We start from the raw sequence: 15,958 nt of genomic DNA on the forward strand, positions 1-15,958 counted from the left end.
GGGAGGGCGGGTGGGAAGAGATCCATATTTTCAATCAAAAGTCGGAGCACACTATTTTAAAAGGAGCCGTGTCTGTCTGTCTGTTTGTTTGTCGTGTTATAACTCGAGAACAGATTAACGAATTTCAATAAATCAAACTACGGTTGATTCAGGAAACACTCGGGAAGGTTTATGACGAAAAAAAATTGTTTTAAATACTTTTATCCCTGCGCGGAGGGCAGGATCTCCCAGGAATCCTTTTTAGCTCACCTGGAACAAGTGATAGCGCGTCGTCAGTCCGTGAACACTTGCAACTTCTTCAAAACTGCTGATGGGATTGTGACCAAACTTGGCACAAATGATATTTGTTATGTTGCAACTCAAGTTTATTGAAAAATTGGAATTTGCTTTTTCCTCTGAAACTACACGCATTATTTTGGTGAAACTCGACCACAACCTTCATCACCCGTGATGTATCAACGTTTGTTCCCGGCATTTACAAAATCGGGGTCTAAGGCAGTCTGTGGGAGGGGGGGGGGGGGGGGGTTGCCCCCCAAAATAGGTATTTGCTTCTCAGAAACTACACATACAATTCCGATGAAATTTACCCACAACCTTCAACACCCAAGTTTGTTCGTGGCATAAAAAAAAAAAACTCGGGTCCTATGGGGGTCTATGATAGGGGTGGGGGTGGGAGTGGGGGGGGGGTGCAGGGGGGGGGGGTGGGGGAGGTTTCCCCCCACCAAAGTAGGTATTTTCTCTTTTCTCTGAAACTACACACACGACTTCAATGAAACTTGACCACAACCATAATCACCCATGATGCATCAACTTTTGCTTACGGCATAAACGTTTGGGGTTTGAGGGGTTTGTGTGCGGGGGGTTTGACCCCCGAAAATAGGTACCGTGAAATGGGGTGAATAGGGACAGCAAGGTGAATAGGGACACAAACAAAAAAAGTTCGGAAACTTTTTTTGCTGAAAATTGATAACCATACTGATTTGTTGATATTTGGGTTGAAAGTGTTCTCTTGTTTTTTAAAAAGCAACTTATAGTCCCTATTAACCCCATAAATGGGTTAAATAGGAATAAATAGGATTTTTATGGCTGTCCCTATTCACCCCGTTTTACGGGTGAATCACCCCGTTTTACGGGTGAATCACCCCGTTTTACGGGTGAATCGGGACAGTCACTAATACAAAAAAATAATAAAGAAATAGGGACAGTTTGGAGAAACTTTTTATCCCATATTTTTTTTCATTGGCACCGTGGTTTATATTATGGGTGCATATTATGTGCATCCATCTGAGCTATCAATTTAGCAATAAGTTGGAAACTCAGGATTGTTTCTTGATTATTATTTTTTTGTATTAGTGACTGTCCCTATTCCCCCGTAAAACGGGGTGAATAGGGACAGCCATAAAAATCCTATTTATTCCAATTTAACCCATATATGGGGTTAATAGGGACTATAAAGTTGCTTTTTTAAAAAAACAAGAGAACACTTTCAACCCAAATATCAACAAATCAGTATGGTTATCAATTTTCAGCGAAAAAAGTTTTCGAACTTTTTTTCAGTTTGTGTCCCTATTCACCTTGCTGTCCCTATTCACCCCATTTCACGGTATTTGCTCTCTCCGAAACTACGCACACAATTTTGTTGAAACTTGATCACAACCTTCATCACCCGTGATGTCCCAATGTTTGTTCAAGGCATTAGAAAAATCGGGGTCTAAAGTAAGAGGAGTACGGGGGGAGGGGGTTGGTGGGGGGGGGGGGGGGAGGTTGCCTCCTAAAACAGGTATTTTTATGTGTTTGTTTAGTCATATGATTACGTTAGTATGATTGTACATGCTGCCCTGTCGTCTAGTAACCATTAAAATTGGGTGAAACTATCGTGATACTGTTTAAAATACCTTGTCAGTGTAGTATTGAAGTGTGGTGCTGCGCACACAACTTGCTTGCCAAAGAGGTAGGCCACAACGCGTTTGATAAAACCAAGTCTTTATTATAAAAGCTCGAACTGCAGCACTGGGCGGGCCCGAGCTTGGAGCCCGCATATATGCGCCGAGGCCACGCCTCGTCCCCAGGCGTGGCCGATCGGTCGATAGGCGGGGCATGCATTCCAGTTCCCCGCCTGGACGTTCGCACCACATGCTGGTGCGCTGAATTCGTGTACCTTGCTTGTGTCCGCCACACGCGCCCCCCCCAGAATTCCCGCGCACCTGAAGGGTGAGTTTGCGGGGAAGCCGGATGACCCGGCCGAAACGCCCCCTGGCGATGGGTGCCGGTCTGGGGGGTGGCGGGACGGCAGGGCTGGGGGGTGCCGGGGGTCCGACCGCCGGGGGGCGGCCTCGACACGGTGCCGGGGGTCCGACCGCCGGGGGGCGGCCTCGACGCGGAGGCAGAGCCGCTGGCGGGGGGTGGTCCGGATCGAGGTGGGCCGGCTTGAGGCGGTCCACGGAAATGCGATCCGGGGCACCGCCGATGTCGACCGTGAAAAACTTGTCCCCGGCCTCCAACACGCGGAAGGGCCCGTCGTACGGGGGCCATAGCGGTGCCCGGTGGGCGTCGTGCCGGATGAACACGTACTTTGCCGTGCGAAGCTCCGGGGCGACGTGGGAAGGCGGGCAACCGTGGTGTGCCGTTGGCACCGGGGCGAACCTCCGGGCGGTCTCCTGAAGGGCGGAGCGCTGTTGTGCTGTGGGCCAAGGAGCCGTGGAGTCGGGGATAAATTCACCCGGTACCCGCAGTGGTTGCCCGAAGACCAGCTCCGCTGAGGACGCGTGCAGGTCGTCCTTGGGCGCCGTCCTGAGGCCCAGCAGGACCCAGGGGAGTCTGTCGACCCAGCCGCCGTCGCAGAGGCTGGCCCGGAGCGCGGCCTTCATGGAGCGATGAAAGCGCTCGCACAGGCCATTGGCCTGGTGGTGGTAGGCCGTGGTGTGGTGTAGCTTCACCCTGAGTCCTTGCGCCACCGCGGCCCAGAGCTCCGAGGTGAACTGGGGGCCGCGGTCGGATGAGATGTCCGAGGGGGCACTGAACCGGGCAACCCAAGTGGCGATAAAGACTTGCGCCACCTCAGCCGCAGACGTCGCCGCCAATGGGACGGCCTCCGGTCACCGTGTGGTGCGGTCGACCATGGTGAGGAGGTGGGTGAACCCTCACGAGGGGGGCAGAGGTCCCACCAAGTCGACGTGCACGTGGTCGAACCGCCGCTCGGGCACCGTAAACGGGGCCAACGGTGCCTGGGTGTGGCGGTGGACCTTTGCGCGCTGGCACGCGAGGCACGTCCTGGCCCAGTCGCGGACGTCCTTCCGGAGGCCATGCCAGACGAACTTTGCCCCGACGAGTTTCTGGGATGCCCTCGCGCCAGGGTGGGACAGGCCGTGGATGGCGTCAAACACCGGGCGCTGCCAGCCAGCGGGCACGATGGGGCGAGGCCGGCCGAGGGAGACGTCGCATAGGAGGGCCGTGCCCGCGGCGTCGAACGGCACCTCGGCGACGCGGAGGCCCGTGACGGCGGTCCGCAAGGCCTGGACGCCGGGGTCGGAGGTCTGGGCCTCCGCCATCCGGGCATAGTTGACCCCGAGGTGGACCGCGTGCACGACGGACCGGGAAAGGCAATCCGCCACCGGGTTGTCCTTACCCGCCACGTGACGGATGTCCGTCGTGTACTCGGACACGGCAGAGAGGTGGCGCTGCTGCCGTGCCGACCATGGCTCGGCGACCTTGGCCATCGCGAACACGAGGGGCTTGTGGACAATGAAGGCCGTGAACGGGCGGCCCTCCAGCAGATGGCGGAAGTGTCGGACCGCCAGGTGGAGTCCGAGCAACTCGCGGTCGGAGGTGCTGTACCGGCATTCGTGCGGGCGAAGCTGCCGGCTGAAAAACGCCAGCGGTTGCCAAGCACCATGCACCCATTGCTCGTGCACCGCGCCCACCGCGTAATCCGACGCGTCGGTGGTGAGGGCGATCGGTGCATCGGGCGCCGGGTGCGCCAGCATGGTGGCGTCGGCCAGAGCCAGCTTTGCGCCCGCGAACGCCGCGGCCATCGGCTCCGACCAGGTGATGTCACCTTTGCCCGGCTTGCCCCGGAGGGCCTCGTGCAAGGGGCGGAGGAGCTGGGTGACGTGGGGCACGAAGCGGTGGTAAAAGTTTACCATGCCCAGGAACTCCTGGAGCCCCTTGATCGTGCGGGGCCGCGGGAAATCCCTGACCGCCTCCACCTTGGCCAGTAAAGGGACGGCCCCGTGCTCGGTGATGCGGTGCCCCAAGAGGTCGATGGTGGTGACACCGAAACGGCAATTGGCAGGGTTGATGATTAGGCCATGCTGGCCCAGGCATTCAAACAGCGTGTGGAGGTGGAGCAGGTGGTCCTCCCGGGACGCGCTCGCGACTAGGATGTCGTCCAGGTAGACGAACAGGAAAGGTAAGTCGCACAAGACGCTATCCATAAGCCGCTGGAACGCCTGAGCCGCATTCTTCAACCCGAAGGGCATCCTTAGAAATTTGAAGAGGCCGAAAGGGGTGATGACGGCCGTCTTCGGGACGTTGTCCGGTTGGACGGGGACCTGATGGTAGCCCCGGATGAGGTCCACCTTCGAAAACACGGTCGTGTTGGCCAACCAGGTGGAAAAGTCCTGAATGTGTGGGACCGGGTAGCGGTCGGGGGTGGTGGCATTGTTGAGCCGGTGGTATTCCCCGCACGGCCGCCATCCCCCGCCGGGCTTCGGCACGATGTGCAGCGGGGAAGCCCACGCGCTGTTGGAGCGCCGCACGATCCCCAGCCGCTCCAGCGTGGCGAACTCCGCTTTCGCCACCGCGAGCTTCGTGGGCTCGAGCCGGCGTGCCCGGGCATAGACCGGCGGCCCGACCGTGGGGATGTGGTGCTCCACCCCATGTTTAACAGCCACCGCTGAAAAGGTGGGCCGCGTGAGGGCCGGGAAACTGGCGAGGAGGCGGGTAAAGGCGTCCGCTGCCGGAAGCGTGCAAACCAAACTCACCGGGACGGAACCGTCCAGCAAGCCGCTCGCCGAGCCGCTCAGTGAGCCGCTCAACGAGCTGCTCAGCGAACAAGCGAGCGAGCTAAAGGTTTCGGCCTGGACGAGCCGTCTGCGCTTTACGTCGACCAACAAGCCATTCGCACATAGGAAGTCCGCACCGAGCAATGGCCATGGGCACACTGGCGGTCACGAACGACCATTGAAAGCGCTGCCCTCCGAACCGCAGGGAGAGGCAGCGCTTCCCGAACGTGCGGATGGGTGTACCGTTGGCGGCAAGCAAAGCAGGGCCCCGGCCCGCGGTTCGCTTGTCGGACGTGTAGGCTGGGATGACGCTTACCTGCGCTCCTGTATCGCAGAGGAAACGGCGCCCGGACAAGGTGTCCGTGATGAATAGGAGGCTGCCGGAATGGCCGACGCTCAGGGCCGCTACCGAGCGCCGGCCTGGTCGTTTCCCGACCTGCCCAACGAGCACGGCGGGCAACACTTCTTCGCCTTGTGGCCGAACCTGGCGTGGAAATAGCACCAGACTTGCGGGGGCGGCGGCGGCCGCGGTTTTCTCGGCGGCGGTGGTGGTGGTGGGCGGGGCGCGGCAGCGGCCACGAGGGACGCAGTAGCATCAGCCTCGGGATCCACGACGGCCGCACCGTAACTCGCCCGCGTGTCGCAAGCCGCGAATAATTTGTCGGCCTTTACCGCCAGGGCGCGGGGTTCCCTTATGTTGGAACCGGCCAGCGCGAGGCGTACCTGTAGAGGTAGCTGGCGGAGGAAAAGCGCCCGGAATAAGAAATCCGGGGCTTGGTCACCCAGCAACGACAGCATATAATCCATCCGCACGGATGGTCGTGTGTCGCTGAGTTTGGGAAGGTCCAGGAGGCGGTCGGCCCGTTCGATCTCAGTGAGGCCGAACGTGGCGATGAGGAGACGTTTGAGCGCCCCGTACTTGTGGTCGGCCGGCGGGTGCCGCAGGATGGACACGACTCGGGCGGCAGTGCCGGGCCCGAGGGAGGCGACCACGTGGTAGTAACGGGTCTCGTCCGCCGTTATGCCTCGAAGCTGGAATTGCGCTTCGGCCTGCACGAACCACACATCGGCCTGTGCTTCCCAAAACTCTGGGAGTTTTACCACGACAGCGTTGTTGGCCATGGCGCGTTCGGTGGTCAGCAACGGCTGAACCAATCGGGGTCACCAGTGAAGTGTGGTGCTGCGCACACAACCTGCTTGCCAAAGAGGTAGGCCACAACGCGTTTGATAAAACCAAGTCTTTATTATAAAAGCTCGAAGTGCAGCACTGGGCGGGCCCGAGCTTGGAGCCCGCATATATGTGCCGAGGCCACGCCTCGTCCCCGGGCGTGGCCGATCGGTCGATAGGCGGGGCATCCATCCAGTTCCCCGCCTGGACGTTTTCGCCACCTGCTGGTGCGCTGAATTCGTGTACCTTGCTTGTGTCCGCCACAGGCCCACAGTATACTGCTTTATAGCACCAGGCCCAGGGGTATTGCTCCTATTTTTTGTTCTTGCTCCATAGATTAGTCATCACAGCTATGTCGGGGAAACTGAAAACCCAGTTTTTTTTAGCATTTACGGAAATAAAGAGATGGGGAGACCTCAGACTTTCTTTCTTGCCATGACCCCTACCCAATACGTAGGCCTACCCCAGACAGTTTGATCAAAGTAAAGAATAGGAGACGTGGGAAGGGGGCGATAAATTATTTTTATTTTGATCTTCCTCTTCCTGTGTTCTTGGATATTATTCGCACTTCAGCATATAAAAAGGCTGTGATTAATATCCTATTAACAATTTCATCACTCATTGACTGGATACCTCGGCCGGTATCTATACACCGCCTAATTTGATTTTTCATATTTAATAACAAAATCTGTTTTTTTTTTTTTTCAATTACACAAACATTGCTATTTCTGTCAGCGAAGCGAAAGTTCTTATAGTCTAGTTATAATTAAACTAAAAGTATTTATTGTTATTGTTGATATAAATAAAATTGTTGGTGTGGGACGAATTTTTGATGACGTCAGTCTTCTTTTAACGGTTCTCGAGTGTTAAGGCCACTTCTGGTTTTGGCCTTCATGGTCATGGAATGAACGAAACAGTTGGAGATGAAATTCCCGCACCCAGTGACGCAGGCCCAACATGTTCCTGGTTTCCAAACTAAGTTTCAACTCGCTCCCCAGATTCAAAACAGTCATCGTTGGGGAACCCGAACACAAGCTTCCATTAAATTTCCAGTGGTATCAAAATACCAAGCGATCAGCCAACAAGGCATGCATTTACTTCAGTGACGTCATCAGTCACCTTTGACGAACGCTAATTACGTATTTTTAACCGCGCTTCGCGAAAGGAAACGGTCATCACTATCCGATTGATAATGTTTTCCACAAACCGCCTTTAAACCTTCAAACAGATCGAAATATCCTACCAAACGAAAATAAAACGATAAAATATAGATTTGAATATATGGGCATCATAAAAACAACAATTATTATAATTACCTCTGACCCGGAAGCTTCACCGCCATTGTTCGTGCTGTTGGGACGCTGAAGCGCTTCCCTTGTGTTGTGTCCCCCTCTCCTTACCTTTCCTCACCTCTCTGCGAAGCGTCATATAGTAATACTAATAGCGAACACACTCTCTCTACCCCCATGTATCCTTCGTACTTATATCATCCCTCTTAATTAAATGTTTGTTCCTTCGATCCTTTCTCTGCATTCATAGTCTCGTTTTCATGTCATTTCCATGTTTTCTCCATTTGCGTTCTCGTGACGTTGTTCAAGGCGTTCGTCGATGGAGCAAAAGGAATCCTTGATCCCGGGGACCTGAGGAGCCAAGTGAAGGCGAACGGGGATTTCGGGAGCAAGTTGTGCTCGGTGCTTCAGAAGGCTGGACGAGCTCTTAGTCTTAGTGAGTGAGTTGGGATTGCACGTTATTTTGGGTGGGAAAAAAAAAACTTAGTCAGTTCTATAATGTCCACCAACTGCGGGGTTTCCCCGTCACGCAAATGACGTCATAAAGATTTCCGATGAGCATGTTGAAACAGTATATTAATTTATAAATGTCGATTATGATGAAGAGTTTCCAGCAGCTTGTGGTTGTTGTTTACCCTTTTTATTTGTAGGAGGGAGGTGAACTCAAAACTCCAGTCACGGGAATAAAACTTTCTGGAATGTGATGAATTTTTTTTTTGTTATTTTGAAAAGATATTCAGACGAGGCAAAGTGATTTGAGGTTTTAAAAGTACTGCTTGGTTTTCAGCTTCTCGATGTTCATAACAATCTTTATCTCTTCTCACCAACGGATGGTGTTCTCAGTGGGGAGTTTTAAAAGTTGTCGAAACGGAATACAAGAATCCAAGAAACGGCAACTTTCATATATATAATATATATATATATAATTGGGTTAAAATATGTATAATTTTTATATTTAATAATTATTTTATAATATATATAATTTTAAATAGTGTGTTCCGATTTTATAATATAATAATTTTTATTATATGTATATATATATATATATCTATATATATATATATACACAAGATCGAGGCTCGTGTGAGAGCAAGCACATTAAAAATAAGGAAGCACACAAGCACAACAGTAGGGACATCGGGAGATCTGTGGAAGAGAGAGGGCTGGGGCAGGGGGTGGGGGAGGGAAGGGGTACATGGTGTAAAACAAATTGACACTACACTAGGAATTTCAGGAATGAAGTCAGAGATTGAAATAGGTGGCTTGTTTGAGCACCAAGGAGCTTTCAATAGACCTCTGGGATAAAGTTGTGGAAAGGCACAGATCAGGGGACAGGTGTAAAAATATTTCAAAGGCCTTGAATATCCCTTTGAGCACAGTCAAGCCAATCATTTAGAAGTGGAAGGTGTATGGTACCACCAAGACCCTGCCTAGATCAGGCCATCCAACCAAACTGGATGACCAAGCGAGGAGGATCAGGAGACTGATCAGAGAGGCCACCAAGAGGCAAATGACAACTTTGAAAGAGCTACAGGCCTTTATGGCAAAGACTGGTCACTGTGTGCATGTGACAACAATATCCCAAGCACTCCACAAGTCTGGTCTGTATGGTGGGGTGGCAAGAAGGAAGCTATTAATTAAAAAAGCCCACCTTTAGTCCCATTTGAGGTATGCAAAAGACCATTCTGGAGATTTTGAAGCCATGTGGCAAAAGGTTTTTTGCTCTGACGAAACCAAGATGGAACTTTTTGGCCTAAATGCAAAAAGTTACGTTTGGCACAAGCCCAACACAGCACATAACCAAAAGAACACCATCCCTACTGTGAAGCATGGTGGTGGCAGCATCATGTTGTGGGGATGGTTTTCATCAGCAGGGACTGGGGCACTTGTCAGGATATAAAGGAAAATGGATGCAGCAAAATACAGAAAACTCCTCGAGTAAAACCTGCTGAAATTGAAAGCTGAAATTGGGGTGGAAGTTCACCTTTGAGCAAGACAACCACCTGAAGCACACAGCCAAAGCTACACTGGTGTTGCTCTGGAGCAAAAAGATAAATTTCCTTGAGTAGCCCAGACAGAACCCCAACCTAAATCCGATCGAAAATTTGTGGCATGACTTGAAGATTGCTGTCCATCAACACTCCCAATGCAATCTGACTGAGCTTGAACAGTTTTCTACAGAAGAATGGGCAAATATTGCCCAATCAAGGTGTGCAAAGTTGGTAGAGATCTATCCCAACAGACTCAGCTGTAATTGCTGTCAAAGGTGCTTCCACCAAGTATTAACTCAGTGGGTGGACACTTATGTAACTAAGATATTTCTAGTTTTGTATTTTTAAATTAATTTTCTGAAATTTGTAGAATTTGTTTTTCACTTGGAAGTTGTGGGTTACGATGTGTAAATAAAGGTGGAAAAAAGTCTGATTTAATGCAATTTAATTCCAGGCTATAAGGCAACAAAAGGTGAAAATTTTGAAAGGGGGTGTAGACTTTATATAGGCACTGTACATGTGCACTTTAAAGATATTATGTTTGAATGTACACGTTATGAAATGTATACGTACACTCAACAGCACCTCAAAAAGTTAATGTATATTTTAAAGACTAAAACAACGCATTGGAAACTGAACAAAGCACATCTTCATTACAACAAAAATAGTCATGATTCATATTTGAAGTGTTTAATTAAAAATAAAACTTTTTTTGTTGTTGGCGTTTTGTAGTTGTTCAGTGGTGTGTTCAGTTACCAAGCTGCTAGCTAGCGCTTGCCAATCCAGCTGTTCCTTATCAATACTTTTGAATAGAGTGCTTGCTTGGGTGTTTAAGTCACTGAGCGAGAGCTCTACAAGAAACTTGGTAACTGAACATACCCCAGATTCATCACATGACGACGAGGATAAACATCGAGAGTCTAGACAATGACTTATTTCAGTCGTATCGATGAATTAGACCCTCAGGTGAGAGATTTCGACGCAACAAATGGCAAGTTGGAAACGACGAAAAGTGAATTTGTTTGAATCGGAAGCAGGTTTTATTTTATTTATTAACTTGTCCTAAATTTGATTTAAAATGCTGTAATTCACAGTCGGTGACGCAAAAAACGTCAGAGTACTGAGATAGTAATTTATTGACGAGTAATGATAAGGAAGCTCTCAGTAATAAATCTTCAAACTCGGTGAATGTGGTGAATATGAATGAATATGAATGAATGAATGAATGAATGATCGTTTTAAGACCATTTTCCCCGCTAGAGCGGGGGTTAGCCTTGCGGGCCCCATGACAATCATGGTTCCCTGTTTGAGGCAATGTTTTTATGGCCGGATGCCCTTCCTGACGCCAACCCTTGGTCGCCTCTTACAATGCGCAGGGATACGGTGTACCTATTCTAAATCTGGGTACACACCGTGATCATTCATCCCAGCAAGCTGGTACTCAATTTGCCGACCTCGGAAGGATGACAGGCTGAGTCATCCCCCCTGGTGTTAATTCAGCGATCGACCGGGATTCGAACCAAGGATCCCAAGCCGGCACCCTAACCGCTAAGCCAACACCAGGCTAAACACCAGGTGGTGACGTAATGATCGATGTAAGAATGCCTTTTGCTTTTATGAGTGGGAGTAAGGAAGGGGGAGGGGAGGACAGAGAGTTGGGGTTTGGAGGGAGGGAGGGGGTAGAGAGCAAAGGGGAGAGGCACAGTTGGGATTAGGAAGTTGAGACTTTGGGGGGGGGGGGGTGGGGGGGACATGATTGGGGAATGTTGGTTGGGGTAGGTGGGAGAGATTGAGGAGTTGTGGGAGTGGGGGACTGGGCAGGGAATTTGAAGGCTTCAGTTTGGGGGAGGGGGTCTTTGGAGTGGGGGTTGATGACTTAGGGTTTGTAATGGGGGGGGGGGGGGGGGACTTGAGGCCTTCAAGTTAAGTTACATTTTACATTGTACGGATGTTCCGTGGGTACCTGCTATCTTCGGTGTAAACATATTCTCTGCCAGTCTGTCTGTCCTTCTGTCTCTCCCTCTTTCTGTCTGTCTGAGCAGGGATTCAAAATTTAATAGCCGCCATTTTGTTTGCTCCGTGTCGGTTCTCAGGCCTCAAAGGCAAGTACATGAACTGCGGAAAGTTGCCTGCGTCGGTGCTGTGGTTACGCGAGTGGGTGTACGTGTGGCTATTTGGAGAGACGAGTGTTTCCTGAGAAGAATAAGGTATGTGGCATGCTTGTGGGGTCTTGGGTTTTGCTTTTATGAATGTTTAAAATTTCACGTGGTTTGAGCCTCAAATATGCGTAGGCCATGACGGATTTTTACAAATAAATGGGGCAAAAATTTTTTTCCCAATAGTGTAGCAGCATAGCAAACCTGTTGTGCATTTTGTGATACAAGCACCAAATTTGGCACAAATGTACATTAATATGTTGCGAACATTTTCAGATATTGGGCCACTTGAAATTCCGTAATTTTTTTTTTCAAATTTTTTCAAATTTCGTAATTTCAAATTTTTCGGGTGACACCGTCACAATTTCGGTCTTCGAGGCCGGCCGATATAGTGGGGCGGCTTAGCCCAAATATTCAAAAGAATTGTGCATTTTGTGATACAAGCACCAAATTTGGCACAAATGTACATTAATATGTTGCGAACATTGTGTGGTCAGCAATGAAGACGAGAGTCTGAATTACATGTATGCAAAAGACCTTGTGAACCAGTGAAGCAAATACACGGGTAAGCATGAATTAAATCTAGGGCATGATATAATTTCCATGATGTTTACCTCTACACTCAATGGTGGAAGGAGGTAATGTTTTGATCCCAGCTTGTCTGTATGTCTGTTTGTCTGTTAGTCCACAAAATTCCAGACAAAGCTTGTAGTAGTGGTAGTTGTAGTGGTAGTGGTGATAACAGAAATTGTTATATAGAACTGAACTTATATTATTATTATATGCAGAAAATAACTTCATTTCTATATGCCCTGCAGTGGACAGGTTAATTGGTTTATGCACTGAAGGGGTCACCCTGGTGTGCACTGCTGTGTTCTGCCTCACTGAGTTGTTCAGGTATGATGTACTCAGCACAAGCTTCGGGTCGGCCCGGAGGTGGGGGTGCGGGGCCTGTCACGGAACGTCAAAACAAACGGCCTGCCGGGGCCGCCCAAAAGTCGGGCGTGAGGGGCGCGTCCACTAATGGAACGCCTCTCGCTTCCCAGATCGAGGGCCACGTGGTCAGGAGAACCTCGTCCCTTCCGGTCACACTTTGCCTATCGGCCGGCCTCGAAGACCGAAATTGTGACGGTGTCACCCGAAAAATTTGAAATTACGAAATTTGAAAAAATTTGAAAAAAAAAATTACGGAATTTCAAGTGGCCCAATATCTGGAAATGTTCGCAACATATTAATGTACATTTGTGCCAAATTTGGTGCTTGTTTCACAAAATGCACAATTCTTTTGAATATTTGGGCTAAGCCGCCCCACTACAAGGAAATGATGCATTTCATTACATGCTTGACATTAAAAGCTCTTGGAGACTGAAAACTAAAACTAGGGATCGAAAGGGATCTAACCATAGTGTAATTGTATTGTTTTTATATAAGGAAGTTAACTCTATTCCAACCACTGTATATATTTAAACAATTTTTGGAAAACCTTTGCCCATAATAAATTGAATATGTGGACTACTAACGATGGAACACAATATTTATTAATAATGTTTGGATTCAAGGAATTTTTAGTTTGTAAAGCGAAGTGTATTCGATGCTTTCAAGTTAAATAACCCCGAGTAGGCTAACGGCCATCTCTTGTTTGAATAGAAGGGCTGTATCAGGTTTCAGAGCAATCGCTTGGTAAATAAGGGACGAATAGGGATCCAAAGTTTCATGGGGAGTCCCCATGATCCAAAATCGAAGAATCTAAGACTAAGCGATGCTGCGGACCATTGAATAGAAGGGCTGTATTGTGGCAGCATAACCTCATACAGACTTTAATGTTCTGATGTATCGTACCAAATTTGGTCCATATTGGTCATGTGGTTTATGAGGAAAATGTGTTTTAGTGAATATGAGGTATTAGGGGAGGGAGCCTGTGGCCCCCATTGCAGGGGAGATATGATCATAGGGAACACTACTTAAGGTTAGAGCATGGTTACAATGCCACATGGCCAGTTTGGTCTGGATCTGGTTGTTGGTTTTGGCGAAGAAGATTTTTTGAATGAAATACCAATATTTGGGGGAAAACCCCCTTTTCACCTCCTTAAAATGTGTGGATCCAGATGGAGAGCACAACCCCATGGGACCTTGCTGCCCTTTTTTATTTTATAAATGGGATATTGCCCGCCATTAAGCCTACAAGGCCACTCGAGGTGGGGGCTACACAAAGAAAACAAAACTCCTGATGCATTGCACCAAATTTGGTCCCTTTTGCTCAGGTAATTATGGAAAATATGTTTTGGTGAAAATGATGGATTCGGGAAGGGGTGCCAATTTGATTCGTACAGCTTTTTTTTTTCTTTCTTTTTTTTGTTTACAAAATCGAGACTCCTGTAAGAGCTAACATTGATCACAAAAAGACAAACTGACACATAAAACATATGATAAAGGGAGTTGGAGACAAGATGGGGAGAGAGAGGGAAGCACACAAGTACAACATTTGAGAGCAGGGAAATCGGGAGATCTGTGGGAGGGAGAGGGCTTGGGGGGAGGAGGCATGGGAAAGGGGGGATGGTTGGGAGAGGTATAAAACACAAGGACACCAAGGACTTCCAGGACAGAAGTTGGTATTTCAAAAAAGTGGGTCTGGGGTGAATTAATGGGGGTAGAAAAGGTCAAGGTTTTGGATGGGGGAAGATAAGATATGGTGGTGAACAGCTGTTTTAAAGACTTGGAGGGAGGAGTGGGATTGAAGAGAGTGAGGGAGTTTGTTCCAGAGGTGGGCGAAAAGAGGAATGAAAGAGTGAAGATGAATAGAGAGTCTTGATTTTGTCAGTTTAACCATAAGAGGCTTGCAGGCTGGCAGATCTTGTGCGACCTGCAGGAATATTTGGGGGACAGAGCACAGACAGCTGGGTGAGCAAGGCCGGAGAGGAGTCGGTAGAAGGCAGAAAGACCACCAAAACTGCCTGCGGTGAGTGAGTGAAAGGCCCACGGAGTTGACTTCATCGCGGGAGATACCAATGATTCTGAAAGGTTGGTTTCAACAGCGTGAAGCCGAGCTATGTGTGAGGCAGGAGCACCGGCCCAGAGGGGAGAATTGTATTCCATTGAGCTGTGGATGAAAGCCTTGTATGTGGTGAGGAGCTCAGGTGTGCCAAAGAAGGACGTCACACGACGGAGGATGCCCAGTCGGCGACTGGCTTTGGAGCCCAGCTTGGAAATGTGGTTTTCCCAGGAAAGGTCATGGCAGATAGTGAGACCCAAAAACTTGAGTGACAGAACTTCTTGGAGAGGATTGTTGAGAAAGTAGATGGGAGGGTTGTCCAGTCGGTCTCTTCGGAGAGACATAGTAAGAGTGTGAGATGTGTCAGGATTGTAAGACATGTTCCACTTGTTTGACCAGTCTGTGATTTTGTCAAGGTCTGCAGAGAATGAGGAGGCTGCAGACTGCCGATCTGAGGGATGAGGTATGGAGCGGCAGAGAGTGGAGTCATCAGCAAGGAGATAGAGAAGATTTTCCAGAGAGTCGGAGAGATCATTGATGAAGACCAGAAAAAGCACAGGGCACAGAATACTGCCCCGGGGAACTCCAGCCTGAACAGGAAGGGGAGATGAGAGAAACCCATTCAGGGCCACATGTTGACTACGACCAGAGAGGAAGTCCGCAAGCCATGCATGGAGATTTCCATGGATACCATAGGAGGAGAGTTTGGTGACCAGAGCGGGGTGACAGACCGTATCGAAGGCACTTGTTATGTCAAGGGAGACGGCTCTGATTTCCTGTTTGGCATTAAGGACCTCCATCCATTGTTGAAACAGCAGAAGCAGCATGTAAATGAAGAAGTAAAGAAACTGCATGAAGAAGTAAATGTATTTTATTTGCCAGATGTGGGGCGCCCCTTTGTATGAACTTTTCTGGAGCATTACATTGTTCCTCCTAAGAACACAAGGGTAGTCCAGCATGCACATGAGATTTTTTTGAACGTCCCTTCTTTTCTGTTGTTTGGCATTTTCTACAAGCTATGGAATGTCCCTTCTTTTCTATAGTTTGCCATATGGGATCTTTTATTTATTTATATATATATATATATACATACATATACACACACACACACACACACACACAGTCACGTGAAAAAGTAAGTACACCCCGTGTAAAGATTTGAATTTTTCAACATATTTCAACATACAGCTATTTGATCTTCATTTCAACATTTTTTGATAGGTGAAGGTGATGTAATATAACAAATATCATGAAACATTTACATTTTGTAGTCTATTGTGTAATTTGAATAAACATGAATGCAAATTTCGCATGTGGAAAAAGTAAGTACACCCCTACATTTATCACTACTTCAAATACATA

General features: G+C 48.9%; 1 long non-coding RNA gene across 2 annotated transcripts in view; it reads left to right on the forward strand.

Moving 5' to 3' along the window:
* Positions 1-7,557: 7,557 nt before the first annotated feature.
* LOC144889232 (uncharacterized) overlaps positions 7,558-15,958 on the forward strand; it is a 32,971-nt gene continuing 24,570 nt past the window's right edge. Inside the window, exons 1-2 of one of the 2 annotated variants that reach the window (XR_013621665.1) lie at positions 7,558-7,896; positions 11,545-11,658. This is a non-coding gene — a long non-coding RNA (uncharacterized LOC144889232). The remainder of the gene's footprint in view (positions 7,897-11,544; positions 11,659-15,958) is intronic. The other variant, XR_013621666.1, reaches the window with a different exon arrangement.

The sequence above is a fragment of the Myxine glutinosa genome, unplaced genomic scaffold (assembly GCF_964187855.1).
Source record: "Myxine glutinosa unplaced genomic scaffold, kmMyxGlut1.1 SCAFFOLD_1909, whole genome shotgun sequence".
NCBI classification, from domain to species: domain Eukaryota; kingdom Metazoa; phylum Chordata; class Myxini; order Myxiniformes; family Myxinidae; genus Myxine; species Myxine glutinosa.